This window comes from Sceloporus occidentalis, unplaced genomic scaffold (genome assembly GCF_023333645.1).
Source record: "Sceloporus occidentalis isolate IW3139 unplaced genomic scaffold, rSceOcc1.0.p SCAF_306, whole genome shotgun sequence".
Lineage (NCBI taxonomy): Eukaryota > Metazoa > Chordata > Lepidosauria > Squamata > Phrynosomatidae > Sceloporus > Sceloporus occidentalis.
The window spans coordinates 529,833-554,595 of NW_028317286.1; positions in this window are offsets into that span (position 1 = coordinate 529,833).

Genomic DNA, 24,763 nt, shown 5'->3' on the forward strand with positions numbered 1-24,763 from the left:
TGAAGATAAAAGGTGCAAAACATAGAGACTTCCCAAGTCCTGACCAACTAAGAGCTTTTTGTAATGCAGCCCTTCGAAGCATATTTTCCCGAATCTCGTGGTAGATATATAGTGTTATAATAATATAATTACTTTAGAAACAGTCAATATTTAATTTGGAGAGAGTAGATTACTACTGGCCATCAACCCTAATCTTTGTATTTCTTACAAAATAGACAATTTATTCCTTATCTGTTTTAAAAGTTCCTAATGACCCACACATTTCAGAGAATGTGGAGATTGTACTAACAACTTTATTTTTGCAATTATTATTTGTAACGATCAATAATTGGTTTGGCATTATTCAAAGGTCGCAGAGTAAACGCTGCTTTGTCTAGGCAAGCGGGTATTTGCGTGAGTTGAGCGTGGGTATGTTTCTAAAACATATATGTTACCTGTTTCATCTGTAAGCAACATTACATGTTCAAGTGCAAAATGTAACTTTTGAAGACAAAATCCCTAAATATCTCCAAGCTAATCTCCCTGGTCCCTGCCTCTAGCCTATCTTAGGTCTTCTGTAGTATAGCAGGGGTTAATACGGGAATCCACAAGAGAGAAAAAGCTAATAGTGTGAGAAACATAGATCCCTAGCACTCTAACCCCCAAAAAACCTAATAGCGTGAGAAAAACAATCACTAAGGGAATCACTTATTGGAATACCCGGCATTGGCGCCAGGATTTAAAGGTCCGTAAGAGCGACTCTATTGGTCGCTGTCAGGGGGCTCGTCTCGCATTAACCAGTGAAGAGCAACTGCCCTTCCCTATTTATTCTTAAGCATGAATGGAGTTATGCTAATGTTGCTGCTAACTGTTACACTATTATACATTTGTTTGATTCAATAGAAAACCACCTGAAAATGAAGAGAAAAACCAATACACGGAACGTTTATGAATATTCGCTGAAACGAACACGGGAACAGGTAAACACTAACATGAAGGCGAACATGAAGACTTTGTTGCCACCCAAGTCTACTATGAACCCATTCACATAAAAATGATCAGGAAAGTACAGGAGGGAAGTTTATTTCAAAGTAGGAGAAAGGGGCCATAATCTAAAACTAGGCGGTCACAGGTTTATGTGCAAAGTTTTACTTTACATAGAGGGTGGTATAACTGGAACAGCCTTCCAGCAGATGTGGTAGATGTTAATTAAGTAAGGAAATGGGATAGACATATAATTTAATTGTTACTAGTCCCAAAGAATTGGACATTCATGGTAACTTGTTGTTTCTCGTAATATTCCAAAGATTACTTGTCTCACTGATTTATTATAATGTACACACAGAGACCAGAATATGGAATCCCAGTATGTGGCTTTATTTCATAAAAAAAAAGAAAATAATCTTATTTAACCCTTTATGCTTTCTATTGCTGGCACCGAAAGAGCTTAAGGAAGCAAAGAGATCAATTCCTAATGACCACTTTCAAGTCTCGCATGTCAGAATTAGACAGCCTGGCTGTGATATACTCTCTCATCTTTTAGTGTCTGTCTGGGGTCCCCTGCGCTTCTGTAACTTTCGAAACATTTGACACACACTTCAGGAAAAAGAACTGAGTAACAAATCAGATCTTGCAGTAGCAAAGAGAAAAATAAAAGTAAAGAGAAGAAGGGTGAAAAATGCTAACAATTATGCCTTTCAAATATTGCGTAACAAGGAAATTTGCCCCAGTTGTCCCATAATGCCACGTTGCTGTTGAAGAACGCGGCTTGGATTTGTGCAGTAATTTCCCTCATGTTCTGTATCGCAGTTATGGATGGGGACCCCCATGTGTTCAGTATCTTTTTAATGATACAATGTATAATAGACTGAAACCGTAAAATACAAGGCTTAAGACATCATGCGGGAGGAGTGTATTGGGAAATTACTGAGGCCCTCGGCGCTTCTGCTTGTAAACTAGACCTTCTCTTCTGACATGGTAAGCACCAGAATCTGAAGCTTAGCATCAGTGACCATAATATACCACGTCATTAAGACCATGTATTACCATGAGGCTAAGGCCCTCTGAGTATTACAAAGAACTTGGGTAAAACTTAGATGTTCTACCATGATAAAGACACTCAAGTTGTCCTAAAATTAGGACTTTCCCTTAAGTTTTCAAAGGATCCTAAAGGAAATTCCCAAGAGGTCAGTAGACACCAGGCAAGTAAATAATACTGTCAGCTCTAGCGTTTGGTCAACAGTTTGGTCAATTAATTTGCTTGAAAGTAGGCTTCCTCAAGAACACAAAGCACTGCATAGGTTAATGTGTGGAGGTGACATTGTGGATGGAAAGAAAAGATGTTTTTATGGCAGCAGGACTAGTCCAGCCATATAGGCAAAGCAGGCAGATACCTAGGACACAGATTGGGCAGGGGTTATTGCCTTGAGGTAATGACATGGTGGCCCTGGCACTTTAAGGCCAGTGGCCACTTTATTACATAAGTGCGGCCAATGGCTGGATAAGAGCGGCCACATATCACATTTTAATGCTCATGTAGTGTGCTGGAGTGACAGATTGGGTGAGTGCCTGTTGCTGTTGGCCAGCGTCCCAACGGGCTATTGTCTGGAGAGCCAGTCAGCCAGTCCGGACCTCCCTTGAGGTTCTTTTGTATGCTTTCAAACAAATGCATGCATCCGGAGGAATCAGAGACATGGCTTACTTAGCTAAAAATCCTACAGATTTGTAATAAAAAATCTAAATAAATATCATAGATCTTCCTAAAATCCACCAGTTCTCACCTGTTACAAAGCAGCTCCCTTTAATATATTCAGTAAAAACCAAACACTATTGGACTAGGAATGACACTGAAGTTGGTATTAAGGTGTTAATTATTTCCTATAGATGGTAATTTTTTATATTTTTGTTCGAGATGTTAGTGCTAGGGTGTACTTTTTGCTCCCTCGGCAATGAAGAGGTTAATGAGAACCGCACAACTTTGCCAACCATTGTTGAGAAATGCGAGAAACATTGTGGCGGAAAACTGCAAAGCCGCCCCTTCTCCGAGCTACAAAAAGCAATGAGCCGCTTGGGGTGCACTCTGATTAAACAGTGATTGATAGACCACTTGGAGGGGGTCTCTGCCGCAATACGTCTATCGAATGAGTTCCCGGCAAGGATGTCTCTAAATCAAAGCTTTCTGCCGTGCCGGACAGTGTCAGAGTTCCCCCAACAGCAAGTGATTAACAAGTGTAATCAAATTCAGACAGGCATTGGCCGTACACCATGCCAACCACATGATCCCCGCAATATAATTAGCCACAGATGTCCTGAATAAGTAATACTCAGATATATTTGTTTTACTCAACTTCGTCTATCCCGGAATCCCATTAAAATACCTTATTAGGGACATTTGTCAGCAAAACGACAGCATTTATTAATGTGTTACGGGTAATTCTTCTTGGGTTTGCAATCGGCTTCTTGCCGTCTGGATTTTAACAAATAACCGTCGGAATCCAGCCAGACCTTAAATGTGTTTAGATTTTGCTCTCGTTGAGATATAATAAAAGAGTAAAACATTACTGCTCTTGCCTCTGGTTACGTAGTTGGTGAAGTTGAACAGAGACGCCAATTCCGTCATGCTGAGCCTTTCAAAAGGTCACCAGCTGTTAATTCAGATGAAGCCAAACAGGAGCATTGCTAAATCACTGGCAGGGAACAAGTTAATAAATTCTGCAATGTCTTAAGGGGAATCTAACACAGTAAGGGCTATTTACTCTTTGTTACATATAAGTATCAAGGGGTCAACACATTTTGACCTGCCTTTTCTTCTTTTTGGCTTTGGAAAACGAATTCTTACAAAAATTTTTTGCACTTTAACGCTTTAATAGCCGGAAAAATTATATTTATGTGGAATTGTTTTAGAATCACTATGTACTAAGCATGTACACACCAATGACATTATATAGAATCAGCCTTTTCTTAACTGCAGTTCCGCAAATGTCCACCAGGGGCATTAGAAATCTATTGTATCCTCTAACTGTAGTGATTATGTTTAGCCATATGAAATCCTTTCTGTGATCCATCTATGGATACCATTTTTGTGTGCACTGGGCAACATAATTTACTATGCATTTTCTCTCTCTTTTACATCAATTTAAAGATAATCAATTAATTATACATACAATATAGCGTTTATAATAATAATCACAGATTACATCAAAAATAATTTTCTTTCTTTTTATTTATTTATTTAAACATCTATCCAGATGTTCTGGTGTCAGACTAGATGTTTGAATTATTTGTCTATCTTTTTTATAAAACACAATTAAGGACTGGGTAAAAAAGCTTGATGGATGTCCTTGTTTAACTGAAGTCATAAAAAAAATTTCTGATGATATTTCTGGACAGTAATTGTAAATGAGGCATCCTCTGAAAATCAACGTTTTTGGCACTAAAGCTGACCTGTTGGTCTCCAGAATTTAAGCCTCCGAGGGCCTTCAAGACATGTGTAGCCGTCCAGATGGGACTTGATAAACACTCGTTATTTTAACATTTGTCATTCCGTTATACAACAGAACTAATCTCATATAAGATGTGTGTGTGTAAGCGAGAGCAGAATGGATGAGATTTAAAGAAGAAATGCCGCTTTTCAATGCATTTAATATCTTCTCCCGACCAGATTTACAATAATACAATACTTTAACTAATCCAACATTTGTTTCCACGGTGGGTGATTCCGCAACAGAGCCCATTGTATATCTAACTAAAAATGGACTAATAATCACCCTGGTTAACCCTCGAATACACATCAGTTTTAATCTTTAAGCACGGTCTGTCTGTTAAGGCCAGGAGACAATGATTCCGCCGTATTCCTCCAGGGAGACGTAATATCTCGGCGGAGAGATTGATTTCAGCCCTCCCTACTAGTTATCTACAGGACGCACGTAACTCAATGCTCGACGCATTAACTCTCCGATATTTCCTGCTGTTCTTGTACTTACTCTCAAGCAAAACGGAAACCTCCAACATTACTCCTCGGAACATCCATTTATTTGACCGAGCTCAGAAACATGGGGGACGTAATTGTCGCCCGCACTCTCGCACTATGGTAAAATTGACAGGTATCTCTTATAGACTCTCAGTCTCTAGACATACTCAAAGTTGTCTTATGGATTTGGTATACGCTTACACCTTGCATTAGTCCTTGTCAAGCCATTATGATCGTATTCTTTGCTTTTTGCACAATCGGTGTGGCGAGGGCAGTAATTTTCAGGGGAGGGCTGGAACCAGGGGGCAAACACGAGCTGGTAGCCTACAGTAACACTCAGGGCCAGATTCAGGATTAATTAATTACTTAATTAATTACTTGCAAGCTAATCACGCAAGTACGGCAGAATATGAGAGAATGCATGTCAGGTGCTTAAGCTCACGCAGGTGCTGCCGGTCATTTCCAGCAGGTGACAACGCACTACAGCACCTGATGAAGTCAGGCAGCGGCCAATGGGGCATTTGCCTGGTGTCCGCGATGGCCATACCTGGGAACTTTCTGCCTCCGGCAACCCGGAGCTGGGTAGGAGGACCTGTTGACATCGGTGGGTGGTCTTGCTTACGTCGTAGTGTCTCAAAAAACCTGGAGAAGCGGTGCTTAACCCGGAGCGAAACCTGGAGAGTTCCCAGGCATGCAGATTGCCAGCCCCGGCCTGCTAATAACATAATGTCGCAAAACATTTGGCTAACAATCACATGGTAGACAATGTTCAATGTGCATAATACACCCCGTCCAAACTAGGCTGCTTGAAGGAGGTGCAGAAAGGATACAACTCGGCTCCTACCTAAAGGCCTTGTCAATCTAGACACCCTGCTGGCTGTATGTGGAACTGCAGGCGGAACGTAGGTGCAGCCGCACACCATGAGTGTATGTGATACTAAACTTCTTAGCAAAGCTGTCCTTTTATTCTTTTTCATTTTATCATGTAAAAACGGTGTGTGGTAAAAATAAATAAATAAATAAACCGGTGCCTTGCATGGCATTCAAGTGTTCCTGGCGAAAGTTATGAATGAGGCAAAAGTTCACATGATTAAATAATTATTTATGGGAAGGCTTTTGTCACTCAACAATATAAGGAATGATGTGCATAATGATGAAGAAAGCAATTCCATGCGAGTGAGGGAACTCTCTGTCAGCAGTAACCAGATTTTTAATCACAACCAAATGAGAGATTTTTCATTGGTTTCATATATAATTCATAACTCCTTTATTATGGCTTGAGGCAGAATGAAAAGTTTGATTTTCAAAATGGCTTTTGAAGCGGAAAGAAAAAAAATAGCGTGCATGCAAATCCGTAGCGTCTTGTCGGAATTGAAAAAAAAAAATGCAGGAAAACATAATTGTGGATGAATGAATAGCGCATCTCCTCCCTATCACTCTTTAAAAGTACTTGGGCTACGCGGCTGATAAACTACCAGCTACAAATGAAACGGATATTTTGCCAAGAATCTATATTTAGTGCAACTGCTAGAACAAAGACCAGAAAAACATCCAAATGCAAGTGTTTTATATCAATATTTCTCCCGGAAATACAGAAATACGTCCTAATCGACGCATTTTAAATTATTTTTGTGGAGGAGTAAAACCTACTGACGGCTTATACAAAAGAATTCTATAAACAGCCTTATCGAGAACAAGATCAAACAAAGAGGCTTTTTTTTAACTGCCAAAACATCTGGTTGTCACGGAAACATCACATACAACTATGCTTTTTTGATTCATTTTCACTTATGTTAGTACTAAAACTGAACAATTCTTTCTCAAAAAAGCGTTGATGGGGAATGGTCTGTTTATGGTGTCCATTAAGTAAATGGAGAATAATTATCTATAGAACACTACTATTATATTTTTTTTAACTATAATGTGTCTACACTGGCATTGTAGCACTAGCATTATAGAATGTCGAGGTCTATTCACTAAAGGTCAAACTACCCCAAGAATAACTACTAATTGCCTTCTTGGGATTTCAATAAAATGATCTGAAGAACAAAGTTCTACTAATGTTGGTTCCTTCTCAAGTTCAGAGCTTCTTTGAGTCCTTCAACCTCATTAGTGGGAACATAACGTAGGTCATCTTGTGGAAACCAGGAGACAATAAGTATGTCAAACGTGGAATGCTCTAGTTTTAGAGGTTGGTGAGATCTCGTAGCTCCATAAAATATATTTCCCTCGTTAAAATTCTCTATGTTAAATCCATTGAATTAGGGGTTGGCTGGCAAGGGTGTAGGGAGGCAATAACCCCCTGGGTCATCAACTGAAGCTTGTTTGTTTTCTACTTGTAATTTCACACGTTGCCACCAGGGTGTCTTTCTGGAGCAACAAGAAAGCAAAGCAGAATTTAAATCATGACTGAATCCTTTCATGTGGGCCACATGGGTTGACTTGATTCTTTCTTTTGGCACCAAAACTATGAGGCTGTCTGATAACCTGGAGTTGTTGAAACTGAATATTCTTACGGTTTTTGACCAATTGTCTTAAGAAGTTGTCTTCTGAATCAAATCAAGGCAGTTACTCACCTCTGTTCAGAATCTGTCTCTAAAAGGCACCGCGTTTCTTTATTCGACGTACAAATCAAAAAGACAATTTTAGAACGTTTTCGCAGTAGAAAGCAGCATTTAAAATCCTTTGACACAAGACCATTTACCAAGAAACAATCTAGAGAAGGAACAGCTGTAGCGTATCTCGTCTCTTAAAGATGCTGTGCTTAAGAACAGTGCCTTCAAGATTCAGACCTTCATTCATACAAAAAGGAGCTGTTCAAAAAGGAGCTTACAAAAAGGAGCTGAAGCTGGTTTATCGTTCTAATGAGAGCTCAGGGTTTTGGCCTCTTCTACAACCTTCCAACTAACATGGCCAAGGCCGACTGACGATGACGACGCAGCCCAGTCACTTGCCTGATGACGTAAGTGCGTCCGACAGCTGTATATGTGCGTCCCTGGGCTACTTCTTAATGCTCACGCATTATGTGTCCTGGCATATCCAGCCAGTGAGTGTATCCAGCGGCTTGTATTATTATTTTTAATAATTTAATGTTTTTTTTAGTTTTTTTTACTAACAAAAATATAAACTTCAATGAACAATAGGAAATTTTTTTTAATGATAACAATATAAGTTTATTTATTGAAAATAAAATACGTTGTATTACTTGCTGTTCCATTATGAATGAAGAGGACGGCGCAGGAACCCAATCAGTCATGGTTGCCATGTTCGGAGGGATTTAACTTATTGCCCTTTTATAAACTGAGCTTAATTTTTCCACTGAGCAATCTTCATGCCTTAATTCATTAATCCAAGTCAACGTTTCTCATTCACACACACACACACACACCCATACTTTACACACATTGAAAGACAGATGTACCTGCCACACTCTCTTGGACACGCACACAATATCTTATATATTTGTTGATTCTCGGCTGGAGATGAATGATTCTGCAGCACGAGAAGTATACGGCTTGGATAGAGAAATCTTCTTCGTAGACAAACACACTGCAAGCTGTCAGAATTCCGATGATAAATGAGACTAAACCGAGACAGGTATTCGCTCTTCGCAGTTGGAAAATGCAAGTGCAACTGGCTGATGACCTCGGAATGGATAGATACAGTTACCAGTTAGATGGCAGCTCATTCACTGTCGAGAGACCTGATAGCTATCATAGAAAGAAAAGTTTGTCATGGATACCCAATGTATTGAGGTCATTATTTCACACAGCAAATTTTGTGGCTCAATGGGCCCCAAGATTAGGTCCCCAAGACAGATATTCTAATATATTCAAGTGACAGCCGTGCATTGTCCAGTAAAGTATATTTAGAATATTATTGTGCAATATTATTCCAATAATGATAAAGTTGCCTCTTTAAAAGAATATCATCATTTTGTGTTCCAGATTACCAGCTGTGAATATGTGTTAAAACTTAATGGGCCAAAAATGATTCAGACAATTTTTTTGGTTCGTTTTTGGCCCTTTAATTTTCGGACAAAGAATTCTGTTTCCTGTCCATTTGTTTTGGGTGAAAATTGAGGGTCTTTTTAAATTCAGAAACTAAATTCGTCCGACGATCACATTTACTCTCACTTTCTCACTCTCTTTTACTCTCTTTCTTACTCTCCCTACAATCTCCCCTTCCTCTCTAGCATCTTCTTTTAAATTCTCTCTTATGTCTTCTGTCTTACCCTTCTTTCTTAATCTGCATCTCTGCGGACATGATGTCTCGGCAAATTTCCGCAAAAATGAGTGGAGCTTCTGGTGATGGAACGATAGCCTCCCATGAACTATTGCAAAATAGCGGATCTTCCAGTGACATCCTCTCTCTTAGGAAGACCTAAGAGAGAAGTACAAGAATATGCTAAAGAAAAAGCAGAGCTGCGAGAGACGGAAGCGGTTGGTGGAGAAGGTAGGAAGACATTCAGAGAGTGTGAGCGAGCATGAATGAAAATGAGAGTGTGAGAGAATGTGGATGAGATTGTGAGAGAGTCTGAGTTTAAAGAGCCCACGATTTTTCAAAGGAAAATTCTGAGCTTTTTGCTTCATTTTTGTTAATTTTGTTTGTATGTAGGGGGGTTAGTCTTTATTTTGTAGATTTGTGTGAATTGACAAAATAAGAATTTTACCATTTCCATGGTAATTTTCACATTCTTTTCCTAAATTGTTATATAAATTCACATATAGAAATATAGAATTTGACAGCAGATAAGAACCCTGTGGCCAATCTATTCTGTCTGTTTCTCCTGCTGTAAAGACTCATTCAGTCCTTGGTCTCAGATTCAAGCTAGCGTGTTTACATTCCCTCACTGTATTAGCCTCTACCACTTCTGCTGTGAGGCTTTTCCACTTATCTACCACCTTCTCATTAAAGTAAAACATTCTCACATTACATCTAAGCCTCTGACCCTCTAGTTTAAGATTATGACCTCTTCTGTATACATTTACATATAGGATATAGTGGCTATGTTTCAAACCTATTATACTTTCAATGCATTTAATGTTTGGCTTCCGACCCATCCATGAATGATACGTAGAACTCTACTAAACTAGGTGCCTCGATGTATCTGTTGAACAATGCAGACTTCACATTGTACAAAGAGCCCTAATGATCTTACTTAAATTTTTCACACGATAGAATAGACGTTATCGTCCTTGGGCTATAGCTTCCCTGTTGTCACACACAGCGTTACATCAGCCTTCGGGAATAACATCATAAGCGGAAAGATTGTATCGGCTTCCTGTTACCGATGTAACAATGCAGGGGAGAGCACGTTTATGCGACTCACAATGCTTTATCCGTCCTTACGTTTAAGTGCTTCTGAAATAGCTGCAGGGAGAGTGATGTAGGAGTACCGGCAGTGCATAGCGAGGTCCCATCAGAAGCAAAGGTGATGATTATTGTTGGTTAAAATAGCACAATTTTGTTTTTCTGACTCACATGGGATCTATTGAGTGTGTTCTCCAAGCATAGTCATTTTCTTTAATTAGACACCGAAACCATTCTTTTTTTCTTTGCTCAAAGTTTGGAACTTTAAAGCTGTATTGGCCCTAAAGATGTTCTAAACCTCCTTTGGGTCACAGGATTACATATACTCAATAGCAGTAGATGAAAGAAGCCAAACATTTCCAATATCTGTATCATAAATCATGTACCAATGGACTGCTTTCCATACCGCTGCGCCTTGAAATACTTTCTTTACAATGTAAAACAGTCAGACTATTTCTCCCTAGTTTCTATATTCTAAGCATTCTTCCCTGAAGGGGAGATGAGATGCAGTTTGCTCTCTGGAACTTGAAGCCAATTAACCTCTCATGTATTCGTAGGCGATAAAGCCCTCTGGTGCTAAAAACTGACGCATATCAATGGCATTTTAAATTCACGTTTATCAGGTTGAGATATTATACAAAAAGTCCTCCTCATTATCGGGTCTGAGAGGCCTTCTGCAGATACCTTAAAGAGGACCTGTCACTTTTCAAATAAATATATCTCATGGAACAGTATCAATTATTTAATAAAATATGTAAATATGCTAACTATTCTACCTTAGTTAGAAATCCTCCATATTGGTCTTCTAATGCGAGCAATCGATTCTTCTTACGGTATTCTTCTGGTTACTCCACCACAGTGGGTCCCACCAATTCCATGGCAGAACCTCTTCGAGGTCTTTGAGATATAAGATCAAGTATGTACTATAATGGTCAGACTGAAGAAGGTCATGTTCCCATTGAGATATGAGGCATAAAAGATCACCCCAAAGCCCGTTTTACCTAAAAATAGTCTCCAACTGTTGTGAAAGATAAGATATAGTAATTTAAAAAAAAAAAAGTTTGGAGTTTTGAAAAGTCTGTCTTTAGTCAAACAGCAAAATTTGGAGGGGGGTTACTTAAGATCAGTTTTACTGCTAAAATTCAGTTAACTAATTTCGGCAGCCAAGAAATACAGATAGGGAGCCTAGGATATAGTTGACATTAATATGGCAAATGCCACCTGTTCTGCTTTCGCTTATTTTAGAATAAGTTTCCTGAAGAATAACTGTGGCATGTCCCGTCACTGATTTGTGACAGCCTAAAGCGGACAGATTGTCAGAATGTAACATATTGGAAGTTCTAGGTCTACAGGGAGAAAAAAAAACAATGGATGTCATTGTCATGGGCCGTTAAAGTGTGATCTAGCAGATATTAACCTACTTACTATGCATAATGCTACTCTTAAAAGACACCTGCCATCAAAACCATGAAATATACTTATTCCGAAGCGTCGGTGCAAGCTGGAATTGTTTGGTCTTGGAAACCAGTCAATCCAGAAAACTCCGCCATCTAGACGGCTAGAAACGTACGTGTCCTCACTAACCTCAATAGTCAGTGATTGCCATCTAGTTACATTACCGTCAAGCAGATATCAGTATTTACCAAAGAGAATACCAGTAAATACAAGGAAAAGACAGATCTTTGGTGGTTGGTTCTGTAAGAAATTGCTTACGGGTTGGGGCAATTCCTACCACCCCCCCCATGAAAGTAAAATGATCTTTATGGATATTATGAACATTTTAGAGACTTGAGAGAGCTGAAAAAAATTAGTAAGTGGACAGGTTTTAATATACTCTGAAAGTCAGTAGTTTGGGACCATAAACTGGAATATCTCTGATTATATATTTTTTTTATCCCTATTTCATTTAGAAACATAGAATTTGATGGCAGACAAGAACTATTTGGCCCAGTCTGCCCATTTTTTTCTGTTCTAAAAACCTCAAACCCTATGTGATTCCTAATTGTTTCTGTATTAACCTCTACCACTGATGGAACAATGTGGTACCCCACAAGACCATTCCTCTGAATATTCAACCTTAACCACAACGTTCTGTCTCCTGTCACTCCTTCCACTGCTTCTTATTTCAATTCTTTTTGACCTAAATCCGAAAATCCCATCTCTGAGGGATAGGAACCGGCGTCGGGACGCAATAGAATCCCCATCCAATCACAGAAGGCTATTAAATTGCGTTGTATCTCCCCGCGGAAACGCGTGGGTCTCTCTGTCGTCATCATCATCATCGTGTACAATTTGCTTTTCTAGAGAAGGAGGAAAGATTTCTTCCCGTCTGTATAAACTCTATTTCTACTTTCCAAGAGTAGTGGATTGTGTGACTTTTGTTGGATGCAACATTTAAAATATGGGTCTGAATATTTTTACAAACATTATGCAAAACGCATGGCTCCCTCTGAGATTTACATACATATTGAAAGTCCAAACGGCTCTCCAGAAAAGCTCAGAATGATATCATATTTCACCTACACTACTAGAAATCTTTCTCGTGATAAATAAATGCAGGGAAGAAGAATTTGACTTTCAAAGCTTCTTGGTGGGCAGCTTTACATATTACCCTAAGATTCGCTTTCCCTGCATTAGCCGTGTTTTAAAACACACAGTTTGGGTTATTTATGATGAGATAGAAAATGTTTCATTTTCTATTATGCTAAGTGCGGATATCTGGATATTGCAGAAATCACAATGTGATGTCAGATCATTTCAGCTTATTGACCCGTACGGCTCACTTTAATCTTAAACCATATCTCTCATAATGCCTTCCTCTACAGGAATTTGTCACGCTCCTTGTTCACAAAGCACACTCTCTCGTATTTAAGTATTTTCAGACAATTTAACACCCATCCCTTTAAGGAATTATGATCGCTTTTTGATGTCTAGAATAGGTTTTCATGGCCAGAATATGCTGAATTTGCACAGCCTGGGCTGGATCTTCTATAACCAAAACTAGGTTATTAGCTGTAATGTAAGGAAGCTATACTTTACTGAGGGTACTGGATAAGCCACCCAGCAGATGTGGTAGAAGCTGATACGGTGAAGGAATTCCTTTGCTGCTGTCCTGAATCTAAGACAAGACCAAGGACTGATTAAGGTCCGAGTCTCTACAGAATTGATGAGCTGCCGTCAAATTCTATGTTTGGAAGCTTTAACCAGAGCTCTTTCAGTGGATAGCAACTGCTATAATTAAATCAGACCTCAAGAATTTCGCAATCATCGTATATAATACCCGAAACCGACATAGAAAACACTTCCCGTGTTGGGAAGTTTGGTAGAAGCAGCCAGAATGTTTTCCTTGAGAGTTGAAAAGATCTGGGGTTAGAAGCTTTTCAAATTGTTGACTGAAAAAGGCCAATGAGAAAATTGAATTCCCAATGATCCGCAGTCGCCTGAGATATATAAAGAGATCATCGTCATAAACAACTACAATAATAGAATCCTTCATAAAAAGGAGATTGGAAACATTTATCAAAAGGAAGATAAAGTTGAGTTTCTTTGACGCACGGAACATCCCACTCAGTCCCACGCATCAAGATCACTTGAAGCTGTATGTAAAGATCTGGAAGGATGAGACTTGAATAGAATCCTTGTATCTTAGATGATTCTTTGAAGTTTCTGGGTGATGCTTGGAATAATATTCATGAGAGTATTGCAAAATCATTAATTTGTTGAACAATTTCCATGGCTTTGAAAGGTAGATATTAGACAGGTGCAGATGGGCAACAGCCTGGGGGGTAAGTCAAGTGAAGTGGCTCCGCCCCCTCGCACTCACCTTTCACCCCTAACGCTGCTCCCATCACTATGCGGCCATCAGACTGCTGGAAAACTTATCTAAACGGCCGCTGGGTGCTGAAGCTACTTTAATCCTTTTTTTATTTATTTAATATGCCGGATCTGCTTGCCATATTAAAAATAAAGTATTAAAGTAGCTCCGGCCGGCAGCATCAGCACCCAGCGGCCGTTTAGATTCGATTTCCAACAATCTGATGGCCACATAGTGATGGGAGCAGCGTGAGGGGTGAAAGGTGAGTGCGAGGGGGCGGAGCTTTCACCCCTCACGCTGCTCCCATCACTTGGCAGCCATCGCATACGGCCGCTGGGTGCTGATGCCGCCGGCCGGCGCTGCTTTAATACTATTTTTTTTTCATTTAATAGCCGATCCGGCTTGCCATATTACATTTTTAAAAAAAGTATTAAAGTAGCGCCGGCCGGCGGGATCAGCACCTAGCGGCCGTTTAGATTAGATTTCGGGCGGCCTGGGGGGCAATTGCCCCCCTGCCCAGCCCGCCCCTGGGCAACAGATCATGTTCCCAGCCCCATGTGGTTCATTTGGTCCACATTAACTCTCATTCACTCTCTCACACTCTCATTCTCTTTCATGCTCTCTCTCTCTCACACTCTCTAAATGGTTTCCTACCTTCTGTGCTGACCACTTCTGCTTTTTATGCGCATGTCCGCAGACATAACCTGTTGTGACCTCTGCCAAAATGGCAGCGCTTCTGGTGACATCCTTTCGCCCAATTGAGAGATCAGACATAATCTGGTATGAAATTCCACCAAAATGGTGGCGCCCTAAGGTGAACTTCCGCCAAAATGGCAGCACTCTCAGCAACGTCCTCCCTTCTGACTGGTTGCTTCTCCCCGGGTTGCATACAAGCATCTTTCTCCTGCTTACTGTCCTTCATGTCCAGCATCCTTCTTGTGTTTTGCCGACACATGGCTTGACGTCATGATGTTCTAGTCATGTACAGAATTTCGTGCATTTTCACTATTTATACCCCCGTCTGTTCTTTCCCACTCACCCATGTAGCCTTTGTGATCTTTTGGGTGTCCTTACTATGTCGTTGACTCTCTTGTATTCGACCATGGCTTGTTTTTGGACATTGAAGGCAGAAAACCTTCTTTCCTAGACTTTCTGCAGTCATCTTTGACCAAGGGTCCATCCTCTGATGTAGCAAAAGCTGCAAGGGAGCTGTGACTGCCCGACGTTCAGCTACTTTTAGGGACTCCCCAAACAAACATGGTTTAGACCTATGGCATCTTAAGCGTGCGGTTAGATACAAAGGAAATACTTGAATTTATAAGATATCAACTCATTCAGTTACCTTTAAAAATACCTATTTCAGTGATGGTGTAAGTGGTACAGTCTGTTTTCACTGTCACTGAATTCTGAATTCACCGGAGAGGAGCACATCTTGTCTCTGAGAATTCATAGTTCATGCACTATAGCACATAATGTCTAATACATGCGATAATTTCTGCTTCAGAAAGATCTGCTCCTGCCCTTCACTTTGAGGTTCATATTGAGGTTAAAAGCGGACAGATGAGTCAACTAAATGAAAACGATGCAGGGAAGGCAAAGTTTGGGCCGGATAATAAGAGAAGACAGAATTGCTATTCTTAAGTTTTGTTTTACAAAGAGTTTACAAGTTGTCTTCTCTCTGCCGCGTCCTCACCTTCTTGTCACAGCGCTGTCAGCATTTTTCTGTAAGGGAGGTTTCTCTCCCTTGTATAGCTTGGGGGTGAGAAAAGAGAAAGGGCCATGTGATAGAAACACTTAAGTACATAAAGGGGGAGAAATGCTAGGACAAGGGGCCATGATCTAAAACAAGAGGCCCGGAACCTTGAATGTAATATACAGTGATGGATAAGTGGAACAGCCTCCCAGCAGAGGGGGTAGAGGCTAGTACAGTGAGGGCATTTAAACATGCATGGGGTAGGCATATGGCTCCTGAATCTATGACGAGACCAAGAACTGATTAATTTTTCTATGTTAGTTCACTTTATTCTAGTTCCAATAACACCATATAATTTCTGTCTGTTAAAGATACCCTAGGGGCTGAGTAAGTGGTATGTATTCCTTTGATATGGAACAGACACTGTACCATGAGATGCGGTTAGATGTTTGAGCGTCCTTTTTCCTTATACTTGTTTCTTTCTGAGCATCTTCACAGATGTGCTCACCGCGATAGCATTCTGCATCGGAATTCTAACAACTGGGAAAGGGTTGACATCACACTTAAAACTGTTTATGGAAAAATGTGACCTAAATAATACAGAAGTGTTATAGTAATAAATTGGAAGTATAAATAACATTACAACTTTACTAACCTCATTCCGAATGCACTCTGCCCTTCGAGAACACCTACTCTTACAAAATTGTCATTATTAATCGACAATAACGTTTAACCCCTTAATGACAAAGCCCATACATGTACAGGCTCAAAATGCATTGTTTTCAATGGGGTTTAGGGACCGCCCATTGTTCTTAAGGGGTTAATAATCGTCGGGGTATGTTAAAGTTGTGTCTAGTTGAGGAATAGTTGAAGACTTTTGGACCAGATCATAGAATAATGGTCAAGTCCTTATGCAAAGTTTCAACCAATGATACAATGTTCAAGGGTCATCAGTGGCGTCGCTACAGGGGGGCAAGGGGGGGAAATTGCCCCCCTAGGATATTCCTTGCCCCCCCCTGTTGCCCCCCCGCCAAATTTGGAGCCACCCAGGACAGTCCCCTTGACTGCTAACGACGGCATGGTGCCATCGCTAGCAGTCCCAGTCAGGTGCTAACGACGGCACCATGCCATCGCTAGCACTATCTTACCTTGATGGAGGTCTGTGGACCCCCATCACCACCTACCCCGGCGATCTGCCCCTCAAACTGAAGGGCATCACCGGGGCAACTTTATTAATAACTGACAACTGTCAGTTAAAGCGGTATGGGGGCATGCTGCTTAGATGCCTGTATCTCAGGCATCTAAGCAGCTACATACCCCCAACATATACCATTGGAAAGGTAATTATAAAAAAAGAAAAAAAAGAATTAAAAAAATTACGTAAAAATTTTTTTTTTTTTAAATATTTAAACATAAAGTAGTTAAACTTTAAAAAAAAAAAAAGTTTAAGTATTATAGCTAAATGATCACTGTGGTAGCCAATGTTACCACAGCGATCATATAGCTATAAAAAGTCACATTCCCTTTTTAAAAATGGCCGATACTAATTTTTAATCCCATGATCCCTTTGATCATGGGGTTAAATTTAGCCAACGGTAGAGGGAGGCAATTTTTGAAATCCTGATGAACTGCAAATATTATTAAAATCAGCCATTTAGCCTGTGTGGTACGTGATAACCATCTCATCCCTGGAGCTCCTTGCATTTTTACTGCAAAACTTACCGTATTTGCTCGATTATAAGACGAGGTTTTTTTCAGAGCAAATGCTCTGAAAAATACCCCTCGTCTTCTAATCGGGGTCGTCTTCTAATCAGACCTCAAATAGAGGTCTGATTAGGAGACTAAGATCCAGATCCCCCGCACCGCTGCAGGGGACCTGGATCCTCCTGTCTCACCCGACTCCCCCCCCCCATCATACACACACTTACCGGTGCTTCCTGCTGTGTTGCCGGGGCAGCGGGTTGACGTCTACGCGATCCGCGTAGACAACGTCCGCTGCAGCCGGAAGGAGGTGTGGCTAGCAGCGGGGGTTGTCTGCGTCCGTCGCATAGACCTTCCCCGACTGTCAGAGATCAGAGTTCCCCGCACCGGTGCGGGGAACTCTGATCTCTGACAGCCGGGGAAAGTATACGCGACGGACGCATACAAACCCCCGCTGCCAACTCCACCTCCTTCCGGCTGCAGCAGAAGGCGACGTCAACCCGCTGCCCCGGCTGGAAGCACCGGTAAGAGATGGGGGAGAGCGGGGGAAGGGGGGGGAGAGAGTGTGTGTGTGTGTGTGTGTGTGTGTTAGTTAGTTAAATGGGGGTATAGGGTGTGTGTGTGTGTTAAATGGGGGCATAGGGCATTTCTGGAGTGGCGTTAAGGGGGCATTTAATAGAGCACTCTGCCTCCTGAAATGCCTTATACCTCCCTATATGCCACTCTGCCCCATAATATGCCTTTTAACCCCCTAAATGGCAGAGTGGCATATAGTGGTATAAGGCATTTCTGGAGGCAGAGTGCTCTGTACAATGCCTTTTAACTCCCTTAATGCCACTCTGCCTCCTGAAATGCCTTATACCTCCCTATATGCCACTCTGCCCCATAATATGCATTTTAACCCCCTAAATGCCAGAATGGGATATAGGGGTATAAGGCATTTCTGGACGCAGAGTGGCACATAGGGGGTCAAAAGGCATACCATGGGGCACAGTGGCATATAGAGGGTTAAAAGGCATATCATGGGCCACAGTGCCATATTGGAGTGGCAAGCCTGGGGGCAGATGTGCGTAACTGGGGGACAGGTTGGAAAATACAAGAAATAAAAACAAAAAAAATCTTTTTCTCAATCATAGCTTTTATTAAAAAAAATAGTTTACATGAATTAACATTTACTGGTAAAACTTTTTTCCTTTGGGGTCGTCTTATATTCAGGCTTTTCCTTTGTTTCCTAAGTTAATATTCAGATTTTGGGGGGTCGTCTTATAATCAGGGTCGTCTTATAATCGAGCAAATACGGTATTTTTGCTGTAAAAGTGATTTTTTTTTCTCCCTTTACCATCATTTTTTTGGGATTGTAAGGGGAAAGAATGGTGTGTGTGCTTCTGTGAGTGAATGTATGGAAAGTATGGTGTGTGCCTCTGCGAGTGAATGGAGATATGAAAGGCGTGTGAATGATCAGTAATTAGGGTTGAAGCCTTGACGTGGCATTACTGCTCATGTAGGAAGTTAAATTATGGCACAAAAAGTACACATTTGCAAGAACTACACCCCTTGGCGCATCAAATGAGGGGCTGTATGTGTTTCTAGTACAAACCTGGAGTGCGCTAGACACAAATGAACATGTCGCTATGGATAGAAAAAACATATTTTCTAGCCAAAGCGACATATTCCATCATTATTTGTGCACTCAACTTTTGTCCTCGAAATACATGTAGCCCCTCATTTGAAGCTCCAAGAGGTGTAGTTTCTTAAAATGGATGAATTGTCTGAATGAGGGAGAGCATGAGTTAATGTGTGGATGAATTGTCTGAATGAGGGAGAGCATGAGTTAATGTGTTTGTGTGTATCATAGATGTATAATTGTGGAAGGGCAAGGATGGCACTAGCAGGATGTTTGAGCCTTGGGGACCGAGATGGCACAGGCCGGGTGTATATGGGACAAAGATGGCAAATCGTATGTGTGTTATCTGGGTGCTGGCCAGGTTCTATGTGGACAGTGTGGACGCCAGGGCTTGCTTTGGGGTGTGCAACCTGTGATCTATGCCTGTAATTTAGGGGGTTTTAAATATACCTTTATTGCTGTGTTTTTATGTGAATTCCAATTGATCTGTACCTGCAAAGCTGGGTTTCTGTGTTATTCTGTAGATCCATATCTGCTATGCTATGTTTCCATACATTATTTATGTATACCTGCAAATACAGGGTTTGTATGTCTTGTTCAGTTGATTAATACCTGCAATGCTGTTTCCATGTATTTATTTGATCTATACCTGCGATGCTACGTTTCATATATTATTATTGTATACCTGCAAATACAGGATTTGTATGTCTGATTCTATTTATTTGATATATACCTTCAGTGCTGAGATCACAAGTGAATTTCAATTGATCTATACATGCAAAGCTGGGTTTGTGTGTTAATGTGTTGATCTATACCTGCTACTGGCAGCAGGGTCTAATATTTATATATATATATTTATATATATATATATATCGGCAGCAGGGACTAATATTAATATATATCGGCAACTGGGGCTAATATTAATATATATGGGCAGCAGAGGCTAATATATATATATATATCAGCAGCAGGATCTAATATTAGGCCCTGAACCGGGGGGGACGGGGGGGACAGATCCCCCCCAGTAACTCATGCGGGGGGGGCGATAATTAAGAAATCCCCCCAGGGCTGTAGGAACCCCCCCCAATAGAAATGCCGCAAATGCGACCCGCGAGACCTCGAGGTGCGGCCCGCGTAAGATCGGCAGCCAGGGCAACCGATCTTACGCGGTCCGCACCTCGAGCCCTGCTACTTACCTGTGGGAGGGTCTTCTGTACTGCACAGAGGAACCGGAACCCAGCAGAGTTCACGTGACATTACATCACATCCTGCTTCCTCTGTGCAGTACCAGAGAACGCAGAGGGAGGCCGCGCCCTCTGCTGAAGCCTGTGAGCGGCATCAAGGAGCTGCAGTGCAGGTAAGGGGGTGGGGAGGGTGTTTGAATGAGTGTGTGTGATTGAGGGAATGAATCTGTGAATCAATGAGTATATGAATGAATGAGTGTGTGTGTGATAGCATGGATGTGTAAGTGCTGGAACCTAGGCATGATGGGACTGTGATTGATGTTAGCAATCACACTCCTATCATGCCAAGTCAGCCAGTACATGCTGAAACATAGTTAGCTGCCCCCCTTGTTTATTGATGCTGCCAGCAGTATGGGGTCTGCACATCACTTACAGCCACCCTGTACCAGCATGTACTGGCTGACTTGGCATGATAGGAGTGTGATTGCTGACAGCAATCACAGTCCCATCATGCCTAGGTTACAGCATTTCCTGGTTGGATGTGTAAGTGCTGGAACCTAGGCATGATGGGACTGTGATTGCTGTTAGCAATCACACTCCTATCATGCCAAGTCAGCCAGTACATGCTGAAACATAGCTAGCTGCCCCCCTTGTGTATTGATGCTGCCAGCAGTATGGGGTCTGCACATCACTTACAGCCACCCTGTACCAGCATGTACTGGCTGCCTGGGTATGATAAGAGTGTGATTGCTGTTAGCAATCACACTCCTATCATGCCAAGTCATATTGCTAATTTTTTTTTGTCTAATTGTGGTGTGTTACCTACTTTTATTAAAAATGTGAGTTTTTATTATTATTTTTAAAGGTGGGGGGTCATTTTCGGTTTTGGCTAAGTGAACCGTGAATGTTTTGGTCCAGAATTTTCATTTTGGTGCATCCCTAGAATAAATAGAACTATTTCATTTTTAATTATCCTGAGTCCTGAATTTGTAGTCACAAAACTTTCTAGGCCCAGAAATCAGTGAGAGGAAAAGTAAACGTTTTGTGTCATTTACTTTATTTTAATCTGCACATTTTATTAAAGGCCATATTTTCTCACAGTGAAAAATGAGTGCGGCCCGCGCATGTATACAATTCTGATGAAGTGGCCCACTGCAGAAAAAACTTGGACACCCCTGGGGTAGACAGTGAGAAGGGGGTGTAGGGAGAGGGTAGCTAGTGAGAAGGGGGGGTAGGGAGAGGGCAGCTAGTGTGAAGGGGTGGTAGGGAGAGGGTAGCTAGTGAGAAGGGGGCGATAGGGAGAGGGTAGCTAGTGAGAAGGGAGGGTAGGGAGAGGGTAGCTAGTGAGAAGGGGGGTAGGGAGAGGGTAGATAGTGTGAGAAGGGAGGGTAGGGAGGGGGTAGATAGTAAGAAAATGTGAGAGGGGGAGAGGGGGTAGATAGTGTGAGAAAGTGGGGATCAGATGGGGGAAAACGCTGTCCCCCTCAGATTTTTAGGGGTTCCTACGCCCATGCCCTGAAATCATTTAGTGCAAAAGTTAACGTATTGTGTTGTTTAAAGGATTTCAAGGATTAGTCGTACTAAATTGTGGCTTCAGGCTTCCCATGTTGAATGATCAAGTATTGTATTGTCCAATAACAAAAGTATCATTCCATAGCACATTACTTTTGGCTATATATATATATATATATATATATGTTTTTTCAGTGGTATGATTTAATGGTGGGAATTATTAATGCCCCCCCAGTTTGACTGTGGTATCTTGTGTGCCCCCCCTATATACTGTTTCTAGAGTCACCACTGAGGGTCATCGTGATATTTCTGCACCAAAGGAACGCAGAATCTGCTTGCATCTGTTTTACCCCAAGCCTATCGGGATTTTAGCTAACATAATACCCTAAGACTTTATCTATTAACCCCTTAATGACAAAGCCCGTACATGTACGGGCTCAAAATGCATTGTTTTCAATGGGTTTAGGGACTGACCATTGTCCTTAAGGGGTTAATTAAAGACAGGAGAGCTACAAACGCCTTTCAAACAGCTGATAAGACATTATGAATCCTTAACGTATTCATTTCCAGGTTTATTCAACTATATTTGTCAGCAGTCCATGAAAGATTCCAATTAAGTTCGTTATCATGCTGATTAAAAGAAAGGAGGACCAACTGTTCAGTGAATAGGTAGTGAATGCAGCAATTAGTCTAGAAATAAAGCAACGCACAAAAAAAAAGTAACTTCTATTAAATTCTAGCACCGCAGATACCAATGGATGGATTTGAACCCGAAAGCCTGATAGGTCATGAAATTATCTGGAGGCTTTCATTATATGGTTGGTTCCACCACCAACATCGTTCTTCCTGGAGCTCCTTATACGATTAATTGTCCAAGCGCACATCTGTGATCAACTGAAGGGGTCCGTGCCCTATGTCGCAACCGTGTAGAAATTGTCAGACGCAATCTAGATGGAGGGGATTCATATGTTTATTACTTATGTGCTCAGGACCCGAAAATCTGCCCAGAAGTCTTCAGAGGTCCATCTTTTTTGACAAAATGCCAATTCTAAAATGCAAATATCATGAAAGGCAATAGGACAGGATCACTATGTTTCAATGATTCTACAGCTCGGCAGATGTGGTTAGGACAGATGTATGTCCAGAACTCCGCATATTAATTTATGGTAAGGTGATTGAGAAACTTTTGGTGGGCCAATCCTAGTTCCTGCTCATTCTTTGGCTGTTCCTATCCGTAACATGGCTAAATAACAACATGGCTACACGAAGTACAAGACAGCGAAGGGCCATCAAAAAACATTGTTGAGCATAGTGAGCTAGTCCCTATGATTGAGGGACTCATAAAACAGCGGAGGCTGTTGTACCTACCTGTCCGGCACTGACGTGCGCTCGGCACGCACACGAGGGGGTGTGCGTATCGAGCAGGCACGCCTCCCAGCCACTGACAGCCTTGATCGGGCTGCCGCAGCATATCAGCGGCGATCGGAGAGACGATCCGCCGCTACATGCTCGCGGCACCCGACCAGTACCTCTTCTGCCTGTGTGGCGCTTCCGTGTCGCTCGCGGAGGTAACACAGGCAAGAGGTTTGGTTGTTTGGTTGCCATCGCGACGACGCTATTATTGCGTCGGTCGCGATGACGTCATCTTACCTGCTCTTCCGCCATTGGCTCTATTTAAACTTCCTGGTCCTATGTTTCCTTGCCCGTTCAACGAGTTCATATATTTGTTCTCAGGGTGTTTGTTTCTCTTGTGCCTTCATATTGATTTTCACGTGTACCAGACCTCGGCTTTCGTTCTTCTGACCTTGATCCTGTGCTGCCCGTCCTGACCTCGGCTATTGTTCTTTGACTTCGCTCCTGTGCTGCCTGCCCCGATCCCGGCTTGTTTATCGGATATTCTCGCCATTCCTGCATTGTGGGTCCATTACCTGTGGTGCCTGATCCGACGTAACAGAGGAGAAGGGTGGGTATATAAAAAAATAACTGTTGTACATTTTTAGTCATATTGTCAGGTTCACAGAAATAAGGACAATTCCCTAAAACAACAGTAATGCTGCTACTTACCAACAGAAACGTCCTGTGTGTCTGGGTCAAAACTCACCAACAACGACACTCATTTCAGCAATCAGCTGTGCGTCATGAAAAGTAACAAGGCTGGGGCTTGAAAAACCTACCATAAAGCACTGAATTGCAAAAAAAGTGTATCTACCAAAGAAGAAGCCTGGTATGGAAGACCAACGTAAACCCGCACTTACTTTAGGGGTGAAACAAAGAATTTATCCCACCTGCGTTAATTTTGGCAAAATTATCATATTTATCTAAGATCGTATATACTTTCTGATGTATTTAATGTTATTTCAAATCTCATTAAAGGTTACTTTAGTTGTTCATTTGGTACATTATCTCTCCTAAATGTGCTTTATTTCTTTCATTAAGATAAGAAAACTGTTGTGTCACATCTATAAAATTAGGGGTTTTTTTAAAGTTGAAAAAAAGTTTACACATTGAGCCTTCTTCTCTAGCTCGGAGCTCTACAACGTTGAATTTGTGTCAATACTCTAGAAGATTAATTGTGTCATACAAAAAGTTGCTAAAAGATGCTCAGAGGGCTTATCGCAGGATTGGATCCCCCGTCCCCTTGAAAGATGCTCTGCTAGATTAGTACAATTAATAATATGTTCCGGTTAATTCTCTAGGGCAAAGGAATAACAGTACATTATGTGCTCTCCATGTGCTATGGGTAGAGATCGCCTTAAAATACTTGGTGCAATAGCGCCATCTAGTGGATTTCAAGAGAATGACTTCGAGATTATCCAGATCACTGTAAAATTAATCTAATGATATAATCGAATAAAAGTTTTGGTATATCCAGTAATGTAACAAGATATTTTGCGATGTTGTTTTCCGTTTATGTCTGATATTAGTATCATTATTAAAAAATATAATTATTTGCATTTTTAAAGGTAATTCACTG